Source organism: Vulpes vulpes, chromosome 7 (assembly GCF_048418805.1).
Source record: "Vulpes vulpes isolate BD-2025 chromosome 7, VulVul3, whole genome shotgun sequence".
Lineage (NCBI taxonomy): Eukaryota > Metazoa > Chordata > Mammalia > Carnivora > Canidae > Vulpes > Vulpes vulpes.
This window is the reverse complement of record NC_132786.1, coordinates 22,485,606-22,508,831: the sequence shown is the minus strand read 5'-3', so window position 1 is coordinate 22,508,831 and position 23,226 is coordinate 22,485,606. Positions and strand designations below refer to the sequence as shown.

General features: G+C 43.8%; 1 protein-coding gene and 1 pseudogene across 4 annotated transcripts in view; one reads left to right on the top strand and one right to left on the bottom strand.

The window, feature by feature from the left end:
• The window catches only part of DPP6 (dipeptidyl peptidase like 6), a 908,079-nt gene that overhangs the window by 36,595 nt on the left and 848,258 nt on the right, over positions 1-23,226 (bottom strand). The window lies entirely within an intron of this gene.
• On the top strand, positions 1,344-2,042 carry LOC112916192 (swi5-dependent recombination DNA repair protein 1 homolog pseudogene; annotated as a pseudogene).

Genomic DNA, 23,226 nt, shown 5'->3' with positions numbered 1-23,226 from the left:
TTGGTTCGTTGGTTTTATTTTTTTTGTATAAATGTGTCCTGTGCAGTATTTGGGACTTAGCACTTAAAAAAAATTATTTGTTGTTTACCTGGAATTGAATGTAATTGGATGTCTTGCATTTTCATTTGCTAAATCTGACTGTGTATCCCCTAGGCGGGGAGAGGGCGGCTGGGCAGCAGTGATCTGAGAGTCTAGGTGTTTAAATGTAGAGAGACAGCAGTTACTGAAAGGATTTAAACCATGGCTGTGGGTTTAAATTATTGAATCAAACTAAATTTCCTGGCTCGAAGATCCATTTACCCCCGTGGGGAGCTCATGTGGAAGAACAGATCACTTATTGAGAAATAAAGAAATTGCATCTATTTTCTCTGTACATTTCAGGGTGAGTAAATTTGCAAACAGAGCGTATTCTACATTTTTATTAATAATGTAAACAATTATTATTTATTTAGTGCCTACTATGTAAAGGTGCTCTGCAAGATGTTTAATATGAATAAATCATAACCCTTACAGCAGCCCTACAAAGTAGATGCTTCTAACCATATTTTACAGATGAGAAAACACAGGTTCTGAGAGTTTGAACTCTTTCATCTCATCCATACACTCGAAACTCATCCCTCCTCAATTTTTAATTCATGAACTTGATATGTGTTTCTAAAAAAAAATGCAAACACTAACGAAAGGAATAAAGTTACACATGCAACACCCTTCTGACCCTCGCTTCCCAGAAGCAACCTAAATGTGTCTGAAATGTCTTACGCTGCTTCTCCATGTGTACATGGTCATATTTACACGTAAGTAGATGTTTTAAGTGAATAGATTCAAATAACGTAAAAACACTTGCATGTAAATTGGAAGCTTTAGCAAATCTTAAGGTTGCACCCTGTTGCCTTAGTTTTTTGTTTTGTTTTGTTTTTAAAGATTTTATTTATTTATTCATGAGACACACACACACACACACACACACACAGAGGCAGAGACACAGGCAGAGGGAGAAGCAGGCTCCATGCAGGGAGCCCGATGTGGGACTCGATCCCAGGACTCCAGGATCATGCCCTGGCCGAAGGCAGGAGCTAAACCGCTGAGCCACCCAGGCATCCCATCAACCCCCGTTTTTTAAAAAATTATTTAATTATTTTAAAAAAGATTTTATTTATTTATTCATGAAAGACACACAGAGAGGTGTTTTCAGCACTCTGGGAGATGGTGGAGGAAGGGTCAGTTCGCTGCTTAAATGACACAGACGGGCGTACATTTATCTGTGCTCCTGTTCCTTGTTCCTTAGGACTCAGTGGTCATTGGTTCTAGTCACACAGCTTTATAGGGTTCAAGAAGTAAACCAAGATTTCATTTTCAAGATGGAAAGCCCATCCGACCCAGCCGTGATTTCACCTAGCACTCCACGGGCCTGTGCCAGTCTACCATCTCCCTGTCCAAGTAGTTCAAGAAAACAACCAATGAGTGCAACACTTAGAGAACAATTAAGGAAAACTAGCTTTTCATTTAATTCCTGTTATAGTGCGGTAAAATGTGTTAAAGTAGAGAATGAAGAAAACGATCAGACTTTTCCTGAGGAACCTTCAATAGAGGAAAACTGTTAGGAATTTCAAGAAAATTTTAAACACACAGTCAATTCAAAGAAAGAACATGTTTGAAAAATACCTTCAAGAGTATTAGTGCTTGTGAATCTAAATCTCTTGATACTGAGTTACGCAGTGATCTCCAGAGTGACTTTGTGAATGAGGATCTTTCCAAACAAGGATTAAGTGAAGAAAGAGAAAATTGGTGAAGCAGATTGAGAAAAAGATCTTCTTCGGAGGCTAAAACTGGTCAAAATGTATAGATCAAAGAATGATCTGTCTCAGTTACAGTTGTGAATACAGAAGGGGAGAAGCTGTAGCCAGCTGTTGCTTTATGAGTTGCAGTGAGCTATGTCTGAGGAAAACAAGAAACTCAGCCTTACTCAGTTGATAGACCACTGTGGGTTAGATGATAAATTGCTACACTATAACAGAAATGAAGAAGAATTTATGGGTGTTTAATTCATAATTTTTTCTCCAGAATATTTTTGAGAATGACAAGTTTACTTAATACTTAAAAGGAAGGTAGAAACCATTAGGGCTTAGAGAAAGGTGTCTTGATGAATGTCAATTTAGGGCACCCTGCAATGTAAAATAAGTTCTAAAATGAAAATTTAGTATTTTGAATAAATTTGCCAGAGAAAACTTGACATTTAAAGAAATGTGAAGAAAATTAAATCATGTTTACAAAGTAATTGGGTCATTTCTGGAAGTCAATTTTAATACATTGTTTTGTTTATTGTGGTAAAAATGTTTTAAAGTTTTATTTTAAATGTTAAGAATTAGTTCAGTCTGTTGAATGTGTAAACCTAAAGTTGTCTAAAAACGCCTGCCTGTCTCCTAAGTTTATGACCTTCGTTTCGATCCATTTACCCTACATTTCCATCGGAATGGTGTAGTAGGTAATTAAACTTATTTATATGTCCCCAACCCCCCCCCCCCAAAAAAAAAGAGAGAGAGAGAGAGAGAGAAATGCAGAGATGTTAGGCAGAGGGAGAAGCAGGCTCCATGTAGGGAGCCTGACGTGGGAGTCGATCCTGAGACTGCAGGATCACGTCCTGAGCCAGGGGCAGGTGCTCAACCACTGGGCCACCCAGGCATCCCTTTAAAAAAAAAAAAGAAACATAAACCACAGACTTGAGGGCACCTGCCCATCCTTTCCTGATCAGAGCCTGCTCCCTTCCCAGAGGCAACTTTTCCCTTAAAGGTAGTCCTTGGTACCTCCTTGTACATTTAAAAGGTAATTCTGCTACAGGGTACACATTCATAATCCTATGAATTATGCCTATGCCACATATGGTGTAATACAGCAGCCAGGGATGCCACATATGGTGTAATACAGCAGCCAGGGATGGTGCCGTATGGCAGCGTGTGAGGTAGTAAGTGTTTGGGGCAAGCGTCGGCGCAGCTCTGATTGCTGACGACGCTGCTGCATGGCCCGACAGCTCCAGGCCTGGAACGCTGCAGAGAGAGGCCCACGCATGCACACGAGGAGGCACACTTGTAGACTGTTCTGAGCAGCAACTATGAGCAACAGTGGCCGGCTTGCTGTGAGCGGGAGGGGGCAGGCTGATGCAGTGCCTTCCCCACAGAGAAGATAAGATCACAAGGCACACGAGTGAGCAAATACACACCTATTGATGTGGACAGAACTGTAAAATATCATGCTGCATGAAAATACAAAATCGCAGAATGGTAAATGCTGTAATATACAATTATATAAGTAATTTTAAAAAGCTGTGCAACTATTTTTACCAGATGTATAATATTCTTATGTGGACAAATTATCATTTATTTGGTGCCCTCTCCACTGATGGAAGTTTAGGCTGTTTTCCTTTCCTTTTTGTTACCATAAATAAATGATATTGCAGACCCCCCCCCTTTTTTTTGCAGAAAACCCTCTTACTCAAGTCTTTGCACTCAGCTAAGACTGCGTCTGCCAGTTAAGTGCGTTCCCAGCAATGCAGTTGCTTTGTTAAGAGGTCTCATGGTCAGCTTTCACTAGACATGCTTGAGGTTTCAAACACAAAACCCCTGCATTCAGTGCTTAAAAACAATGGAAGTTTATTTCTTGCTAACGTTACATCCTGGTGAGCGTGTCAGCTGCAGTCCCACTGGGTTCTTGGCTGTGTGGCGTCCTCGTTCTGGGATCCAGGCTGGAGCTGCCGCCCTCGTCTGGAACATACTGGCTCACCCCAAAAAGGAACTGAGCAAGGGAGATGCAGGGGGGCCCCTAAAACGTCCAGGCCCGGCTGTTGTTTATGCTGGCTCTCGTGCCTTCAGCCAGCGGAGTTGAGGGGAGCTTCCATGAGGGGGAGCTGAGGGTCACATGGTGGTGAGAAGGTCTCCAGGGGGTGGGGTGTATGTGAGACACTGGGAACAGCGGTCCACCCCCTCCAGCACCCGTACATAATGTCTCCGTGCTTTCTAACTTATGGTGTAAGGGGGGGAGTCCTATATCAGAACTTAGAAAAATATTTGTTTTTGTCCACTCTGACGGGCAGTTACTCTATCTTGGTATTTATTTAATTAAAATTTTTGAATTTTGAGTGAAGTGGGATATCTTTTCATGCTTATTTGACATTTTTATTTTGTGCATGTGGGTGTGATTATGTGTGTGTGATAGTGATTGTGACTGTGGGCGTGGCTGTGTTGTGTGTCTACGTGTGGGTGTGACTGTGATTGTGTGTGACTGTGTGCCTGTGACTATGTGGGTGTGATTATGTGTGTAGGTGTGATTGGCTGTAACTGTGTGCATGCGTGACTGGTGATTGTGTGGGTGTGACTGTGTGTGTGTGTGTGTGTGACTGTGTATGTGCGTGACTGTGTGTGGTGATTGCATGAGTGTGAGTGTGTGTGTGATTGTGTGTGTATGGCTCAGACTGTGTGCGTGTGTGACTGTGTGTGCATGTGGGTGTGACTGTGCATGTGTGACTATGTGGGTGTGATTGTGTGCGCCTGCAATCTACCCTTTCCTGCCCTTTGTCTGCTGCAGTTGCACTGTCGCTCGTCCCTATGCCATTTAAGAGTTCAGCTCTTTACCAAGTCGCTGCAGATGCTTCTCCGGTGTTCTTTCGAAAAGTCACTCAGAAAAGTGCCCTTAGCACCAATGGTAGCAGCTGTCATACTGAACTATAATTGTAAAAAAATGCAACTGCTCCTACCAGGCTCCCACCACACCCCGGACAAACAGCGGACAGACTGACAGGCACACATACACTCTCCCTGAAATCCTTGGGCTGGCAATCTGTGTCTCCCCCCCACCCCCTATGCCTATTCAGAATTTGGGTGTCAGCACCGTATACAGCATGTTTGCTGAGTGGATTAACGGCTGATGAACAAAGACCTGGTAAGCACATACTTGGCCATGACAGATCAAGGCAGCAAATTTAAATCAGCTACGGAAGGCTCTCTTAAGACCATGCTGTATCCCTGTGTTTTATAATTCAGGTCCTCGTCCCTCTGTGGGTACTTAGCCACCCCCCCACCCCACCTTTTCTCTAAGTGCCAAGGGTAGCTGTCTCCATCTACTGGGTCTGCACTGTGTTCTCCTCCTCGAGAGCCACATCACAGTCATGCCACAGGCACCACTACTGTAATATTGAATATTCTTTAGGATAGCCCAACAGAAACAAAACAGAAAAAAATTATATGTCAAGAGAACACAGAAGTTAAAGAGCAGCCCCTATGTATAATTTAAACCTATTGATTCTAAACTAATCCCCTCCAACCTTCCAGATCCCATCCGAAGGTCAGCCCCTCTCCTGGGAGCCAGGTGGCCCTGTGCCGGCAGCCATCTGTGACCCAGGAGCCGGGCTCTCTTCCTCCAACTGCCATCATGCTGGCTCCCCTGGCCCGGTGGTCCAGAAACACTGCTCTATGTGCATTTCAAGATGACCCAAATGGTTTTCAGATTTCTGTGATGGTGAGGCTCCTGAAAATTGGCAGATAATTTAGGAAAACACCTACATTACAAAGAAATTTCTCATAAGAAAGAAAAAGTAGGAGATTCTCAATTTGGAATAAAATATTTAGACTTTATGTATTTTGATCAGGCCTGGGTTAGTGTTTACCTAATATTTCTTTTAGAAAAGAAGGGACACACCAAAAACACAGCATATGCACGATTTTGGGAGTGCTTATAGGTAAAAGGGAGATCCTTACACCCATTCATTTTATTTATTGATTGATTGATTTTTATATATTTAATCATGAGAGACACACAGAGAGAGGCAGAGACACAGGCAGAGGGAGAAGCAGGCTCCCTGTGGGGAGCCCAATGTGGGACTCGATCCCAGGACCCCAGGATCACGTTCTGAGCTGAAGGCAGACGCTCAACCTCTGAGCCACCCAGGTGCCATCCTTCAGCCCATTTTAAACAAGAATAGTTTTACTAATGAACCTTAAGAAGGGTTTCACTGAAATTTTACACACATTTTCTTTCCTCTTCTTCTGAAAAATCTAATGCACATCCAGCCAGCAGCTCACTGATTAAATGAGTTGCTTTGTGCAATATGAAGCTCTGGCTATGTAGTCACTGCTGCCTGGAAGGCACTGTCTCTCTGTTATCTGCACATAGGCCGGGTGACAGAAATCTGGAAAGTCTTAGCTCTCTGCTTTACAGGCAGCCAGAACCTTAGAGGACTCTGCTCAACTGCTATGCTTCTGACCACTCCTGTTCATGGTCTCTTAACTCTGCATGTAACTCAATTCAGCAAACATATATAGGGGTGCCACCACGTGCGGGGCATGCTGCCAGGTCTGGGGGAAATAGTCAGGGACAAAGTACTTGCCGTCAGGGACTCAGAGTCCAGTATACACACATAAGACAGATACGCTCCAAAATGTGCTTTGATGCTGCACAGGAAGCATGAGCACCAGGAGGCGCGTGGTTCACAGGTTGGCAAGCTGACTCCCACGCTTAGGGACATGTTCGGGAAGCCTGCTCTGGGCACAGCTGTGTCCCCGGTCACTTCGTGGTTCCAGCTGTGCACCTGCAACTCTTCCTTTCTGGGTCTCGTGTGCAGAAGACAGGCTTGTCAAGGTCTGCTCTTAGCAAGAGTAACGGAGGCAGCTGCCAGCACTTGTGGGCTCCTCCTATCAGCCGGGCACTGTGCGGAGTGCTGGAGAGACCCTGCCTCAGTTTCCTGGCACTCTGTGAGGCTGGCATGCCCTGTTCTCGAAGTGGGAACTACAGACAGGAGCCTCCCTCTGACGTGCGGACAGGGACAGTTAGCAGAGGGGGAATCAGACCCGTGAAGGAAAGTCTATCTCCAGCCTGAAGTGGAAGCCAAGGAGGGCAGAGGAGAGTGAGGATCACTTCTCTGCTCCTTCTCAGCCAACCCTTCCGGGGTCTGGCCAGTTCTATCTCGTATGGGGACACAGGACATACTTTTGAAACCATACAGTTAGATTTCACCATAAATTCCTCTCTGTGCCTGGGGGAAATAGTCAATATCCACGTCTGTACGTGCGTGTCTATTGCATGCCTGTTGCCAGATGCTCACGCCTGCGCACGGGGCATGTGTGTATGTACACAGACACATTTATGATGGTCCTCTTTGTCCTGTCCTGATATTTCTGAAGTCCTTGGTAGGTAAGCCGTGTCTTGCCTGGCAGGCCCTTGGGACAAGCCCCAAGTGCTGATCTTCAAAGCTAGGTGCAGGGCCATGTGCTCGCAGCCAGGGGAGCCTAGTTCTATTCGTTCAGCCTTTGCTCACAAAGACACAACCGCCACAAAAACAACACTGGGCTCTTAAGAAACTTCGGGGAGGGACAGAGACCATTGTGGCTTAAGTAAGATACATGACTCCCAAATGTAGATTGTTCCTAAGGGGAAATAAATAAAGCAAGGGAATTCGCAAGCAACGCGGATGGTAGTTTTGATTATATACTGTTCGTGCAGCCAGAGGCAGAACATTCAAATTACAAAAGGTAAAGATGTGAATCACGCAGCACAGACTTGCAACCAGAACCATCTCCAGGTTTGTGTTTCTGGTTTTCAGGGCCATTCCCGTCAGAATGTTAATTTACACCTGCTCACCCAGGTGGGGCAAAGGAGACGCTCGCAGATTGAAACGAAGTAATTAAAAAGGACACAACACTGGAAAGGGAAAAAGTCATCAGAATAAGTGGAAAAATTCACAGAGACCGTGCTGGTCTTCATCCCTCTCCTCTACCTCTTCGGAGGATGTTTATGTGACAGATAATTTCCAAGCAGGGCTAAACCCATGGCGTGCGGACAGTAGGGCTGGGGCAGGGCCGCCACCTCCCCGCGCCTCTCGTGAGCTCTCGTTGGTGGCCTTGGAGAAGAGCCGCCAGCAGGGTGAGTGAGAGGAAGGCTCTGGCAGGTGGGGGCCCGAAATCCGCATCTCTTTCTCTGCCAGCTCACGCATTGTGCAAGCCCGACACACAGAGTTCATGCACTGAGGTGACACCATCGTACTGACAAATGGGGGGCTGGCCAAACTCCCAGCGCCACCGCAGATGATTAAAATATCAAAATATTTGTCCTCAAGAAGCACACAGATTTTGCTGCCGCTTGATTTTGAAAGCTTGCCATCGCTCACATGGCAAACCTGGTGTTCAAGGGCCTGCCTGCCATGCCCCACAGCATTGGGTTTTGCTTCAGCTGAATTTTGTGTGTCCTGGGACCTCGGAAGAGATCACACTTCCATGCTGAAGCCTACGTGGCATTGCTCAGTGGGGTTCACAGAAATCAACTCGCAAATGACGGTGAAACATGTCATGTTAACTTTTCACGGTCATGTGTAAACTCTTGCTCTGGAGACGGAGTGACACTCAGGGCTGGTGTCTCACACAAGGGCTCGAAATTCAGCTAGTGTCTCGGGGTGGTTGAGTCAGACAGCTTCAGGTTTCAGGGATCACCTGTGTTGAAGACATAGCATCCTTTATATGCCCTGTGGGCATGAAGCTTGGGTGAAGGTTTGAGAGGTTTGGCATAATTCACAGACTACCAAGTACGAAGGAAGGAGTTCGGCTTTGTTAGTTTTGCCAGAGTAGCCAAACTATGGGAAACATGAGGCAGTGTACAGGGGCCGTTGCATTTGTGCCCAGCTTAGCTGAGCCAGGATCCCCACGGCAGCTCTGGGTACCGCCACGTCTCTCAGACTGATTGACAATGCTTGTCATCTCATTGTGATTCCAGAGGTCCTGTGATGAGTTTCAGGCAAAGCTCAGATTACGTTCTGATCCAAGCGGCAACGGAATACCTATGTCTCATCTCTTCTTCTATATTTGGCACTTAGGAAACTCTCTTACACACAACTTCATATCCCATGGAGGGACATGTACAGTGTCTTATTCACAGTAAGTGGCCAGTTGATATTTTCTGGTTAAATGATGGATACAGAATTCACTGATGGGATGCATCCCCTGGGAACTTGTGAAGCTGGGTGGAGTCAGTTCAGAGGCTGTGGCACGTTCTTTTGAATGACCCCAAAGTTGCCAGTTGTCTGTCTTAAAGACTAGCTTTGGTTTTTAGAAAGTGAAAAAGATAATCTAGAGCTAAATTCTGTAATGAAGGAATTGCATTTTGTCAGCTGCATCAACTGTCCATAGCTTAGCCTATTAGCAAGGAAAGGGTTCTAGATTTCTTAGGCATCTGCCACAGAAAGATCATATTCTAAGGGGCATTCGAGAGTCTCCCAAGCACTTGTCCTCTCATTGGATAAGTTTACAGCTATTCAGTATCTGAGGCAGGCCGGTGTTACAAGTGTCTTGCACAGAGATACTTCCAAAATGTCGAGTTGAGTAAGCCAACACTTCCCATGCTGTTACTTACACACAGGCTCTCGCTACCACTGGTTTTTATTTCCTTCAAGTGGACTCTTCTTGTGACTTAACCTTTTCGCCCCCACTTTTATTTAATCTGCAAAATAAGGCAATAGAACTAGATCTGAGGTTTTCAAAGGGAGTTCCTGAGAGCCTCTTGAGGACTGCTAATTCCATGCTGGACATCCAAGTGAGCTTCCTTTTGAATAAAGGACCCTGTAGCTTAAAACACATTATAAAATGCTGGGATTAGAGGATCTTTAAACTTCCTTCTGCCCCAACATTCTATTCATCTAAAAATATTCCCGACATCCTCCAGCTAGAAGTCCTCAATTTTGTGAATTATTATTGTTATTAAAGATTTTAGTTATTTATTCATGAGAGACACAGAGAAAGAGGCAGAAACACAGGCAGAGGGAGAAGCAGGCTCCATGCAGGGAGCCCGATGCTGGACTCGATCCCCGGATCCCAGGATCATGGCCTGGGCCAAAGGCAGACGCTCAACCACTGAGCCACCCAGATGCCCCTGTGAATTATTTAATAATTATTTTACTGCTTTTATTATACTGACTGCTTTCTCCTTGAATTATTGTCTTTGTGAGCATATACCATTTCAGCAAGCTAAACCCCAAGCCCTGGAGGGCAAGGTTTTCAGGAGCATGGCACATCAGGCTCCCAGCAAATGGAGCACCTTTGACTAAACATTTTTTTAATGTTTAATATGTTTTTTTAATGTTAACATTAATAAATGTTAACACATTTATTAAAACAGAAAGATCTCTTGGGGAATTTTTGAATATAAAAGTCATTCTTTGCTTTGGGATGGTAATGGCAGAAAAAGAAGTGAGAAAAAGAAACGAACACAGATGTTGGAACTTGGGTAATCATTGTTCTAGAAAACATCAACAACACTGGGGAGAGAAGAGAAAGAGCAGTGATACTTTTACAAAAACAAAGTGAATTTTGTGTGTGTGCATGTGAGCATTGTGTGCATTCATGTGAGTGCGTGCACATCGACACGTATGCATGTGCATCTGTATGCACTTGTATGCATGCATGTGCATCTGTGTGTATGTACATGAGCGCATGTGTGTGCATTTGTGTGTATGTGAATCTGCACGTATGTGCATGAGCTTGCATGTGCATGACTGTGCCCACCTGTGTGTATGCATATGTGCATCTATATGCATCTATGCATGTGTGGGAGTGTGCACACCTGTACATATGCACATGTATCTGTGCATGCGTGTGTGTATGTTCTCACATGCATGCATATGAGTGTGTGTTGTCCACACTGACCCACAGTGTGTTACTAAAACTCAATTTTTAAAAACTATAAAAATAAAATCTCTTCCCCCCAATTTCCTCAACTTTGTCATGTCAGTGAGCAATTTAGGCTAACTTAAACAAAATTAATGATGTAGAACACCACAACAAAATACTTTCTAACACATCCGTGAATGCTCTGTGGAGAAGAAGTAGAAAATGTAATTTGAACAGCCACATGAGTGACACTTTTAATTAACTTTCTCCTGCTTTAGTAGCTGTGTTGTTAAAGTGTGACCGAACAGATGTTCTCTCTGCAATACCAGCCCCCCAGCTGCACATTATTTTTATTTGAAGGCTCAGTTCCCCAAGCGGGCTGGGACTGGGGGTGAGGGAATCGGCGTGCTACGTAGGAAAAGATTTCCAGAAGAGACAGAAGGAAACAAGCCAACCGAACGCATTACCTCCCTCAGTCGGGGGGGTCCCCTCACTAAGCAAGGGGTACATCTTAGCAGCAGAGCCTCGGGACCTTCCGCAAGGCGAGCAGAAGGGGCATTGATGAAGGCCCCAGTAACTCAGCAGGAGCGGGCCCGGAGGATGGGCCTTGGCTGACGTGGGCACCTCAGACGTGAACCAGGGGTGGGGTGGGGGGTGTAGGGGGTGTAAGCCTTCCCAGGGAGCATCTGTGAAGGTCACATGGTGTGCTTCAAGGAGCTCATGACACTCCCCCTGGCCAGGACACAGCTTCTTTAAAATCACAGGGCGCCAGGCATTGCTTTTACCTCAGCTGCAGCTTTTTAAACAAGACAGTATTCACAGGTGTAGTGGAGGGGCGTTGTGCTTGACTATTTTTCACGGATTTTGAGACACCAATGACATCGAGATGAACCACTGGTTTAAATAAGATTTTACAGAGATGGGGAGAGTCTTACCAAGAGTGTGAGAAGCACATCCTGGAAGCAAGGAGATGGCTTTTCACACACTCCCTATCCAACAATGCCAGCTGTGCCAGGATCATGGGGAGGGTCCAGAAGGCAGAGTCTGGCAGGTGCCACCCCACAGTTTCTAATTCACAGGTTTGTGATGGGACCTGTGAATGTGCAGGTCTAGCTGAGCCTGTGCGCAATTCTTTGAGAACCACTGCCCACTAATAAGTTGGAGTGGGATTTTTGGTGGTTGAGGAAGGGTTTGGAGGAGTCTCTACTTGGGGACTGTATAGGTTTCCCAGGGCTCCATAACAAATTTCCACCAACTTGTGGGATTAGGACAATAGAATTCACTGCCTCACAGTCTGGAGGCTGGGAGTCTGAGACCTAGGTGTCAGCAGGGCCAGGCCCCCTCTGAGACTTGCTCAGGAGGGTCCTTCCACTTCCGGTGGTGGCCAGCAGCCCCTGGTGCTCCTTGGTCTACAGACACAGCATTACACTACCTGCCTCTGCTGTCACATGGCATCTTCTGTCTCCTGTGTCTGTCTCTTTCTCTCTTCTTATAAGGACACCAGTCATTGGATTAAGGGCCCACCCTATTCTAGGAGGACTTCATCTCAATTACATATGCAGCAATCCTATTGCCAAAAAAAGTCACATTCGAAAGTACTGGGGGTTAGGACTTCAGTATATTTTTTGGAGGGCGGGGGTGAAATTCAATGCACAATAGGGACCTAGAGGTAGGTCTTGCTTTCTTGTCAGAAAAGCCGCATACTCTACACACTGACCCTGTTTGCATAAGGCATTCCCTCCTTCCCCTCCCCCAAAGAAACTTTCTCATATCCATGTTACTTAGCTTAATTTTGAGATTCCCCAAGGCCAGTGACATACGGCACAGATGCAGGTCACCATCAGAACAAACTCCCTCTGGGCACTTGTGCCCTGTGGCAGTTATGCTGAGTGTGCTCTCCTTAGAATCCTGCTGTGACTGTATATAGACAATGGCTCCAAATCACGTAAAAGAAAAAAGGGGCTCTTCTGTTTTCAGGTCCACAAATGATGATCATTTTTGCAATGGCTACATAAAACTTTATTTTGGTTAAAAGCATAGTTTTCATCTTGTCTGAGCTCACTCACGTAAAACCACGTGACCCCAGTTTCTGAGCTGTGGTCTCCTCACATGTAAAATGTGGACAGCTATGCCCTTTATAAGGACTAAATGAAGTAGATGTTCTTTGCAGTTCTTGGTCATTGCAAGAGTGAAATAGATGGAAGATGTTATTAATAATTATTAATAATGCATACAGCCTTCAGTAGCAACTGGGAATTCAAGGGAGACAGAAGTTTGATGCTATGCTTAAGATCTGAGGGTAGGGATCCCTGGGTGGCGCGGCAGTTTGGCGCCTGCCTTTGGCCCTAGGGCGCGATCCTGGAGACCCGGGATCGAGTCCCATGTCGGGCTCCCGGTGCATGGAGCCCGCTTCTTCCTCTGCCTGTGTCTCTGCCTCTCTCTCTCTCTGTGACTATCATAAAAAAAAAAAAAAAAAAAAAAAAAAAAAAAAAGATCTGAGGGTAGTGGGGGGTCTGGCTGCCCAGGCAAAGTAATATTTATCATCTGCATGTTTCTTCATTTTGTTACAATTCGGAAACAGTTGAGGTGGTCTATCTGGGGTGAGGACAGACTGCTCTGAGGACAGACTCCCTCTCGCCATCAGTATGAAGATGTGCACACCTTCCACGTCATATACAAAAGTCCAGATCCTGACCCAGATCTTCAATATCCACTTCTGCTAACCATGAAGACTACAATCAACTGCTTCTTATACCCAGAAAGTAAATAAAAATCCTTTATCTACAGATGTAGTCTGTGATAAAGTTTGGTCATTTTGGCCTAGTTTTTGCACAAAATAGAAGCATAATAGCTATTAATAACTGACAGGCCAGGGCCTGATCTTGGAGACCCGGGATCCAGTCCCATGTCGGGCTCCCTGCATGGAGCCTGCTTCTCCCTCTGCCTGTGTCTCTGCCTCTCTCTCTCTCTGTCTCTCATGAATAAATAAATAAAATCTTTAAAAAAATAACTGATTTCTATGTAAATTCTCATCACCAGTCATCAGAAACAAGAGGTAGAACTACTCCCCACTATTACAGGGAAAAGGTGACAATAGTTGAAGGCCCCACCTCTCAGGTATGAGTCAGACCTAGGGCAACAACAGTAATATCATCATCGACACCATCATCATCATCAACACCATCATCATCATCATCATAGTCATCAATAGCACTGTCATCCGTATCATCAGCAATAACATCATTAACAATGAATAATGGAACCACTGTCATCAATAGCACCATCATCAACAATGTCATCATCATCACAATCACATTGCCATTATCACCATCATCATAATCATCAATAACAGTATCATCATCATCATCAATAATATCATCAATGATGGAAAACAGCAATATTATAAGAAGCAACACCATCATCATCACCATTATCACCATCATAATCATCAATAATATTGTCATCATCCTCAACAATATCATTAACAATGAATAGCAGAACCATTGTCATCAATATCATCATCAACGCCATCACCATCACAATCACATCACCAATCATCACCGTCATCATAGTTATCAATAACACTGTCATCATCATCATCAATAACATCATCCATTCCACCACCACTAGGTTCTGCTACGAGGGCTTTGTGAATAACAAATAAGTTAATGTTTATCACAACCCTAACAGGCAGGTACTATTATCTCAGTTTCATAGCTAAGGCAGCCAAGGCACAAGGAAGCCACTTCCTGTTGCTTCCTCCTTGGTGAAGTCCACCTGCTCTTCTTCCTCCCCATTTTTACCAGTTACCAAATGCATTGTTTCCTGGCTACCTACAGCATTTATAGTCTTTCTCAAGTAATTTGCTACATTCTGCCCTTTATTGTTCTCCAGCTCGGGGTGTTTGTCTTCTTGAAAGTAAGCTCCATGACGTGGGTGATGTAGCCCATCCCAGCTGAGGCTCTTGCTGGCTCCCTTCCCCTGCTTGTCCCCTAGATGGGTGTCACGAATGGTTAATGTCACTAGACCTTGGGCTACTAGAGGGCAGGGCCTCTCTGTCTTGCTCATCACCTGCCTAACCTACAGTTGGTATCTGGTAGGTAGTGAGCACTGGAGAAAGACCTCTTGGTTTGGATAACTGTTTGTGGCCGGCCCCCACTGGGTGGTGGACAGATTCAGGACAGGTGGTGTGATTTACACACTGGAGCGGGCAGCAGACTCTGGGAAGTGACCCATACTGCACCAACCCCACAGCAGGCCCAGAAAGGCAGGTACTAACATGCAGGGCTGCAGTGCCCTCTTGTGTCTAGAGCTTCACTAGGGCTCAGTATACATGTCTGTGGAGGGAGCATTTGAGGAAAACCATCAGCAAAAATGTTAGTCTGTTCCCGTGCACAAGAGATAGCAAGAGTGGTATTCATGGGCACCTGGAGAATTCAGGTGTGGAAAAAATCCTGATTCTAGCCCTGCTTGGGCCCCTAATTAACTATGTGCTTTTGGATAAGATGTATAAAGGGTCTTAACATTTTTATCTGCAAAATGGGTGGTGGCTCTGCTAGTGACAAAGAAAACAGTGAACTGGACTTTTAGAGGAGGCTTTAGGTCCTAAATCTACGAATTATTGTTAGGTAGAGTCTCACCACACATCCATGACTTCCCCGAGGTCAAGGACGATGCCTCATTCAAATAAATACAGTCAGTTCCAGCAAAGTTCCTAGCACACAGAGGATTACCTGGTCCTCCCACCCCCCTGCACACATCTCAGTAATGGCACTGATCACATGAAATGACATTTCTGGTAAGGGTACTCCTCCCCTCAACACAAGTGCCTCAAGGCCGGACCTCCAATTCTTTGATTCCTTAGCACCTTGAGGCATACAGCAGCTGCTTGATAATTGTATTGGATTAAGGTGAAAAGGTGAAAGGTGAAAGGCAAGGTGAAAGTCAGAACCTGTCTTAAGGACATGAGGCAGAGGGTGAGGGTGCTGCTCCCTGACATTCTAATGATTCTATTGAGAAATAAACCAGGCAGGATGGATATTACTCTGTTTCTGAATTCCTTAGATTCATGTCCAGGTAGGGACTGACAGCAACAAAGTATACAATAGGTGGCTTTTTAAAAGGTGGTTTAGAGCACTTTATTATCATCCAATAGCTGTCTAATGTGATCTAATACCTTCCTTTGGGAAAAAAATTAGTGGAAGTGAAAGCAAATATAACATTTAGCCAGATGTCTCTGCTCATTTTTCTTTGAATATGACTGTTTATGAACAGGGATGATCCTACTTTGTCTCCTTGGGAGAGAAAAAAGTTGCTGACTTCTTTGGCACCACATTTCCTGAAGATAGTGCTTTGTAAGAAGTGTTGTTCCTTTTTTGAAAGTTTTTTTGATCCTCTCTGCCTTTGCCCCACCTTCTGCTGCCATTTTGGCTCTTTTGTTGTTGGACAGCATTGAAGTAGACAACTGCTGTTCCATGTTTGAGGTATTAAACTCTCCACTATACTGAGTGCGGAATGTACAGGATTGGGATCACCTACAATTTAAATGATTACTGTAGCTCCCATTCTTATAATTAGCATGCATTTACATGTTGGATATGGGATAAACTCCTAATTGTAGGTCTCTTGTTGACTCATTTCTGTAACAGCAACTCATCATTAGCACACAAATCTAATGGTAGATTTGCATCTACTACCATTAGTAGTAGGAGTAGTAAGATGAGTGGCCCAAACCACCATCTTGTATATTCTCACACAAACATGATCCATTTTGTTTGTGAACCTATGTAATTGGTGTGCATGAAATGGACAAAACTTCTGGGAATGAAAATGTGTCTTCTGAGCTTTGTCATTCCCCTTTTTCCTTAGTAAATCTTCCAGATTTCTTTTTCTTTCTTTTTCTTTCTTTTCTTTTCTTCTTCTTCTTCTTCTTCTTCTTCTTTTTTTTGGTTCTTGCTTTGGGTACATTGTGCCAAGCACACAAAACTTTCCATGGCCAGCCATTATGTTAATTGGGATACATGTGAGAAGAATGGTGTTCACAGAAACACCAGTATGGTGGCCAGACAGCATGGGGTCTGGTGCTGCTGCCACTACTGACTGGCTCTGTGGTTTACCTAAGTCATTAACAGCTCTGTGCCTTGGTTTCCTCAGCAATAAAGCAAGAAAAGTGGAATTAGCTATCACTAGGGTTCGTTTTGGGATAACTTTCTTTTTTCCTCCCATGGATCAATGCTTCAAGTCAATGATGGCAGGCACTGACTGTGCCAAAGAGCTTCCTGAAGCAGCAAAGAAAGATCAATTTATGGTTAGCTGAGTAAGTGATAAATACCTTACATCTTTGATGACTATTTACGTATGGTCTAATGGGAAGAATTTGCTAATATAAAAACGGCCTTATTCAACCACGTTGGACAGTATGAAGTAAGTACAAGTACTTTCCAAATATTCCTACAGATCAGTTTTAAAAATTATCATGGATTCATGAGTGTTCAGGGTTGGATCCTTGGGTCTTAAACATATCCACTTCTCTATGGCTTGCCTCTGGCTATTTAAGCTTTGGTTATTCAGTGCTAACCAAGGGGGAACCTCATAATTGGGACCAAAATCCAATAAGAAACTCCCCTTGGCCATCCAGTGTATTGGTTCGAGTAGATGTCAGAGGCCGGTCACCTGTGGTTCAGATATCCCCTGCTAATGCTTTGCTTAGCCAAAAGGAACATGTTTCAAATTTTAGTTGGTTTCCAACATTCAGAAATTTGATTTTTATATAAAAATACGAGTTTTTAAGCTCTGTTGAAATATTTTAAGATCCAGAAACCAGTTTCTGAATGGTGACAACTGACTGGAGTTGAGGAGCAGCTGTTCTTTTCAGACTCATGATGTTCTCTCCACCCCTCCCATATGCCCCACCACTCCCTGTTATAATCTGCATAGTGGGATTCACTCACAGACTTTCCTTCCCTGTGCCACCAAGCATCTATGTATGCAAGTGTTCTCTTCAACAGTGAGAAGGGAAGGAGCAGAAACTCATGGCCAGAGAAACATCTGGTCTCCCTTATTCCTTTTCTTTTCCACTAGCATCAGTAATTAAGTTTAGGATTGATTCTTTTCATGTCTTATCTAAAATGGAAACTTTTGTTGGGAGCCAGCTATACATTTCCAATCTAATACTTGTAATTCATCTCTACTAGGCAATTAATGTCCCCTGGTTTAAAACAAAAACAGCACCTACTGTTAGAACATGGGTGGGAGAGATGGATAGATATTTTGCTGGTGGTCAAAATAAGCCAGCAGTATGGTTTAGGGTGAGGATTCTTTCAGTCCAGTGCCAACACTTCCTTATCTCCACCTATAAAACAAAGTTTTCACTAATAACCTCTAGATGTAAAAATAAAATTGACTTTGTCCAAGGATCTTTTTTAAAAGAATAATCCAGATTATGAACGAGGCTCTGACATGATCAGAGAGCTGTCCAAGGCATCACGTCCTGTTCAAGGCATCATGGGGTGAGGCAGAGGCAGCAAAGTACAGCTTACACTGGACAGTCGAGGTGTGACTTCCTGAGATTCACTGGCTGTTGGTGAATCTCATAAATGCCGTACCCCATTCGCTGACAATCATCACGTTTTTAAAAAAGACAACTGAATAAAATGTGCCTAATACGAGATTTTGACATCACAGATCCAGTGGATTTTGGTGATGGGATACAGAATGCACTTCAGATCTCTCCATGTGTTCAGTGTTGAACTGTATGTGGCCAGAGATACCAGATGTTTGGAGAAGGTGCCAAATCTGCCTGGATGCTGGGAGTTTCCCTATAATTGCTCTACTGCATCTGCATTAGAAAAGAACAATCACCAACTCTTACACTGGCAAGAATATAAGGTCATAGAGTCCCCCAAAACTTCAAGGGCTCCTCCCAAGACATCTCCATCACTGGCCACATAGTTTCTACCTGGAGAGCTCCCAGGAAGAACTTCTACTGTATGTACATCCAGGGCATGTAGAGTTACAACCATAGGATGAAGCTTATAACCCTTTATGGCTTTTCTGGGTTACAGACACAGTTCCCTAAAACTTCATCCACAGGCCTTAGTGCTTCTCTCTGAAGAAACATGTAAAGTCTGCTAAAAAGGTCTATCATGACTTGGAAAATTCATTCAGACCAATCTAGTGCATGTAAAAATATGATTTAAAATTGCATATTGCATTTTAAAAAAAGATTTTATTTATTTGAGGGAGAGAGATTTTTGAGAGAGAGCATGAGCAGAGAGGAGAGGGAGAAGCAGACTCCTCGCTGAGCAGGGGGCTTGATGAGGGGCTCCATCACAGGACTCCAAGATCATGACCTGAGCCAAAGGCAGAACCTTAATAAACTGAGTCACCCAGGTGCTCCTCTGCATTATTTTTATGTTGGAATCCTCTTCCCTTGTTTACAACATTTCTGCCTAAAAAAGGAAATCTGTAAGCACACTTCTATGAGTTATGGCAGGAAATAATGTCTTAAAGAATATTTTGGTTTTCCATATCATGAGAGGTAGCTTCCACAACACCTTAAGAAGGGCACATGAGTTCTTTTCTGGGAAGTTCTAGAGTAGAATTATGACTTTGAATTCAGTCTATGTTGGCCTCCAGGTATATTTAGTGTAGCTTTTATTTATTCCTTCAAAAAATATTTATTGAGAACCTGCTATGCACTATGTACTGTTCCAGGTACTGGGCTCAAAGTGGTGGGTAAGACAAAGTCCCTGCACTCACTGAACTGACATTCTATGGGCAAGACGGGCACTGAAACACATCTGCAAAAATATCAGCAACAGGAGTGAGATGTGCTAAGGGGAAACTGAGGCCAAGTGAGGGGACAGAGAGCACCAAGGAGGTTGCGACAGGTGGAGCAAATGTGAGCAGAAATGTGCTGGGATGGATGGTCCATGGGCTTGGACTGGTCTCCACGTCTCCTATACACGTGGTGCCCATCACTGCCCCACAGCACCACTGGGCTCACTGAGCATTCATGTGTCAACTCCACACATATTCAGGCTGTGATATGGTTTCTGTATAGATGCCAATGAAAGAGGTCCTGCCTTTGGGGAGTTTAGTGCCCAGGAGGGAGAGATACAAGGCACAACAGCATGAAAGAGGCAAGAAATGCTCTCAGAGACCCGAAGACAGAGACTAAGAGGATGGATCAGAGAAAGTTCATGGGCTTGGACACTGGAGGTTGTGAGACATCTAAGAGGTTGTGAGACATCTAACAGGTCGAGAATGGGTGGGTGGATAGTTTTATAGGTAGCGAAATAACATTAGGAACTTCTCAGACATCTCTTCTAGCAGTGGCTTTAAAACAGAAGCACAGCAAGTGAGAGTGTGGCTGGGATCTTGTGCTGCTGAAGCTGGTGGATTCGAGGCTGTCACTTTGACCTGCATTCTTGAATCAATCAGTTCCAAATTTACTATTTATCAAGACAGTCTCAGTGACTTCTTGGATTGATCTGCAAAGCCCATTCTATACTTCTGAACTAATAAAATATAATGCCAATACGGCATCATTTTTATCTGTTTTGTGTAGTGAAGTCCCTTTAACACTGCCCTTGACAAGGGGCGGGCAAGGCTGCTAACCATGCTTGAGGATCTCTGGCCTGACTGCAGGCTCCCTCCGGAGCTCGAGGAGCAGTGTGAGGTCTGTCTGTCGGTCAGCTGGCCAGCTGTTACTCTCTCATATATGATGGGCATCTGCCCCCGGTCTGTGGCAAACAGGATTTAAAGCAGGTAAGAAAGATATAAATGCAGAGATAAAAATAAAACTAGCTTAAAATGGATAGGTGGGAAAAGTAGAACAATGTAAAAATAAAGATTAAAAAAAAAGAGAGAGAGAAGACATCTAGGAAACAGGTTAGAATGTCAAGTGCGTGCTCTGGGGACCTACATTGTGGGCCATATGCCTACCTTGGAGCTCTCCAGCAGCCAGCACAAGGGATCTACAAGTATTTTCTGCCCCCTTCCCTGTGTGTGCTGCCTCTTTGCTCTGTGGATGGCGTCCTTGGCTGCGCACAAGCTTTTCTGTGTCACGAAGTCCCATTTGTTTATTTTGGGTTTTGTTGCCTGTGCTTTGGGTGTCATGTCCATGAAATCACCATCAAGACCAACATCATGAAAACTTCCCCCGTTTGTTCTTCTGGGGGTTTTACAGGGCCAGGTCTTTTTTAAAAAATTTTTTATTTATTTATGATAGTCACACACACACACACACACACACACACACAGGCAGAGACATAGGCAGAGGGAGAAGCAGGCTCCATGCATCAGGAGCCCGACATGGGATTCGAACCCGGGTCTCCAGGATCGCGCCCTGGCTCAAAGGCAGGCACCAAACTGCTGCGCCACCCAGGGATCCCTACAGGGCCAGGTCTTATGCTTAAATCTTTAATCCATTTTGAATTGTGTGTGTGTGTGTGTGTGTGTGTGTGTGTGTGTATGTATGTGCACTATTGGTGGGAATGCAAAGTGGTGCAGCCACTGTGGAAACAGTATGAAAGTTCCTCCAAAAATTAAAAAATAGAATTACTATCTGATCCAGTATTCCACTTCTTGAGGATTTATTCAAAGACTACAAAAACACACGCACCTCTGTTTATGGCAGCATTATTTTCAATAGCCGAATTATAGAAGAGGCCCAAGTGTACATGGATGGTGAATGGATACAGAAGATGTGATATATATATATATATATATATATATATATATATATACACACACACACACACACACACACACAGTGGAATGTTAAAGAATGAAATCTTGCCATTTGCAATGACGTGGATGGATCTAGAGCCTATTATACTAAGTGAAATAAGTCAGAGAAAGACAAATGTCGCATGATTTCACTCATATGTGGGATGTAAGAAACAAAACAAATGAACAGAGACAAATGAAAAAGACAAAACGAAAACGAGACAAACCATGAAACAGACTCTTAACTACAGAGAACGGACTTATGGTCACCAGAGGGGTGATGGTTGGAGGGGAGGGGGGAAAATAGGTGAGGAGGATTAAGAGCACACTCATCAGGACAGGCACTGAGTAATGTAGACAACTGCTGAATCACTATATTGAACACTTGCAGCTAATAAAACACTGCATGTTAATTATACCGGAATTAAAATTAAAAGCTTAATTTTTAAAAAATAGATAAAAGAATAAACTGACTCAACAAAACATATGCCCTTTCCTAAATTTTTTTAGTTTAAAAGAAAAACTGAATAGAGGGGTCATTATAAGCCTCACCCTTGCCAACACTTGTTGTTTCTTGTGTTTCTGATTTTAGTCATTCTGACAGATGTGAGGTGATGCCTCATTGTGGTTTTGATTTATATTTCCCTGACAATGAGTGATGTTGAGCACCTTTTCATGTGTCTGTTGGCCATCTGGATGTCTTCTTTGGAGAACTGTCTCTTCATGTCTTCTGCCCATTTTTAACTGGGTCGTTTTTTGGGTGTTGAATTGTATCAATTCTTTATATATTTTGGATACTAACCCTTTATCAGACATGCCATTTGAAAACATCTCTCATTTTGTAGGTTGTCTTTCAGTTTCATTGACTGTTTTTACTTTTCTTTTTTTCCTGGTAATCATGTCCTTCATCAATCACACTATATATCCTAGGCTTTGGCTTTCACTCTAAATGTGATCTGTTTCTACTTACTCTTCAATGTTTTGTCTGCTGGTAGCCCCTTTCTCAGTGACCCAGTGGTGCTATTTATTTTTTGATTTTATATTTCTTCTACCATTAATGTAGAAAAGAGAGAAATGTAAGTGCTCAGGAAGCCATTCTGAAGAAAAATGTACTTTAGGAAATGTGATGTGGTGGTCAGGAGCAAAGTGGCTGGTTGGAGAGACAGCTTGAAGGAAACTCGACCCGTATAGGCTCTTACTTGCTGGAGTTGGGACAGTGGCATGAAAGGAGAGTGTGGGTCGTAGAGCTGTTATTGCACTGAGTGATATTATTTATTGTCAATGGACATTTCAAAGAGAACATTTTCAGGAAATACTTCTCATTTTGCGGAAAGTACCCTGTTACGTGGTACTGGCATGGCGTAGACACTTGCCTGATGATGGAGAAGGCATCAAGTGGGAAACAGAGAAGTTTCCCTCCCAAGGGAGATACTTGTTTGGTTGTTACTGAGGAGCAACAGGGCTCCTAGTGAGTGATTTGTTTAGAGTCTGGTAGCATTTACTGATGAGTTTAGCATTTTCCAAAGTATTCATGTAAATTATACTATGATATAACCTGCCCTGAGAATCCCTCTCCTTGTTCTTGGTACCCACAGCCTCAAAGGGAGTAGCTCCAAATGTTTGAGAGTTTGAACAGATGTTCTTCCTCACAAACACACCAGCAATGCTCCAAGGAGTCTCAAACTTGGTTCCAAACATACACTTGGACAAACTCAAAATTAGAAAGGGCAGCCCAGGTTAATGCCTTGGAAACTTGGTGTAAGAGATGTCTAGGGGATTAGGTAGCTCATTGAAGCAAACCATGTACTTTTCCCTTTCAAATCTTGTTGCAGGGGATTGATACCAACCTATACGT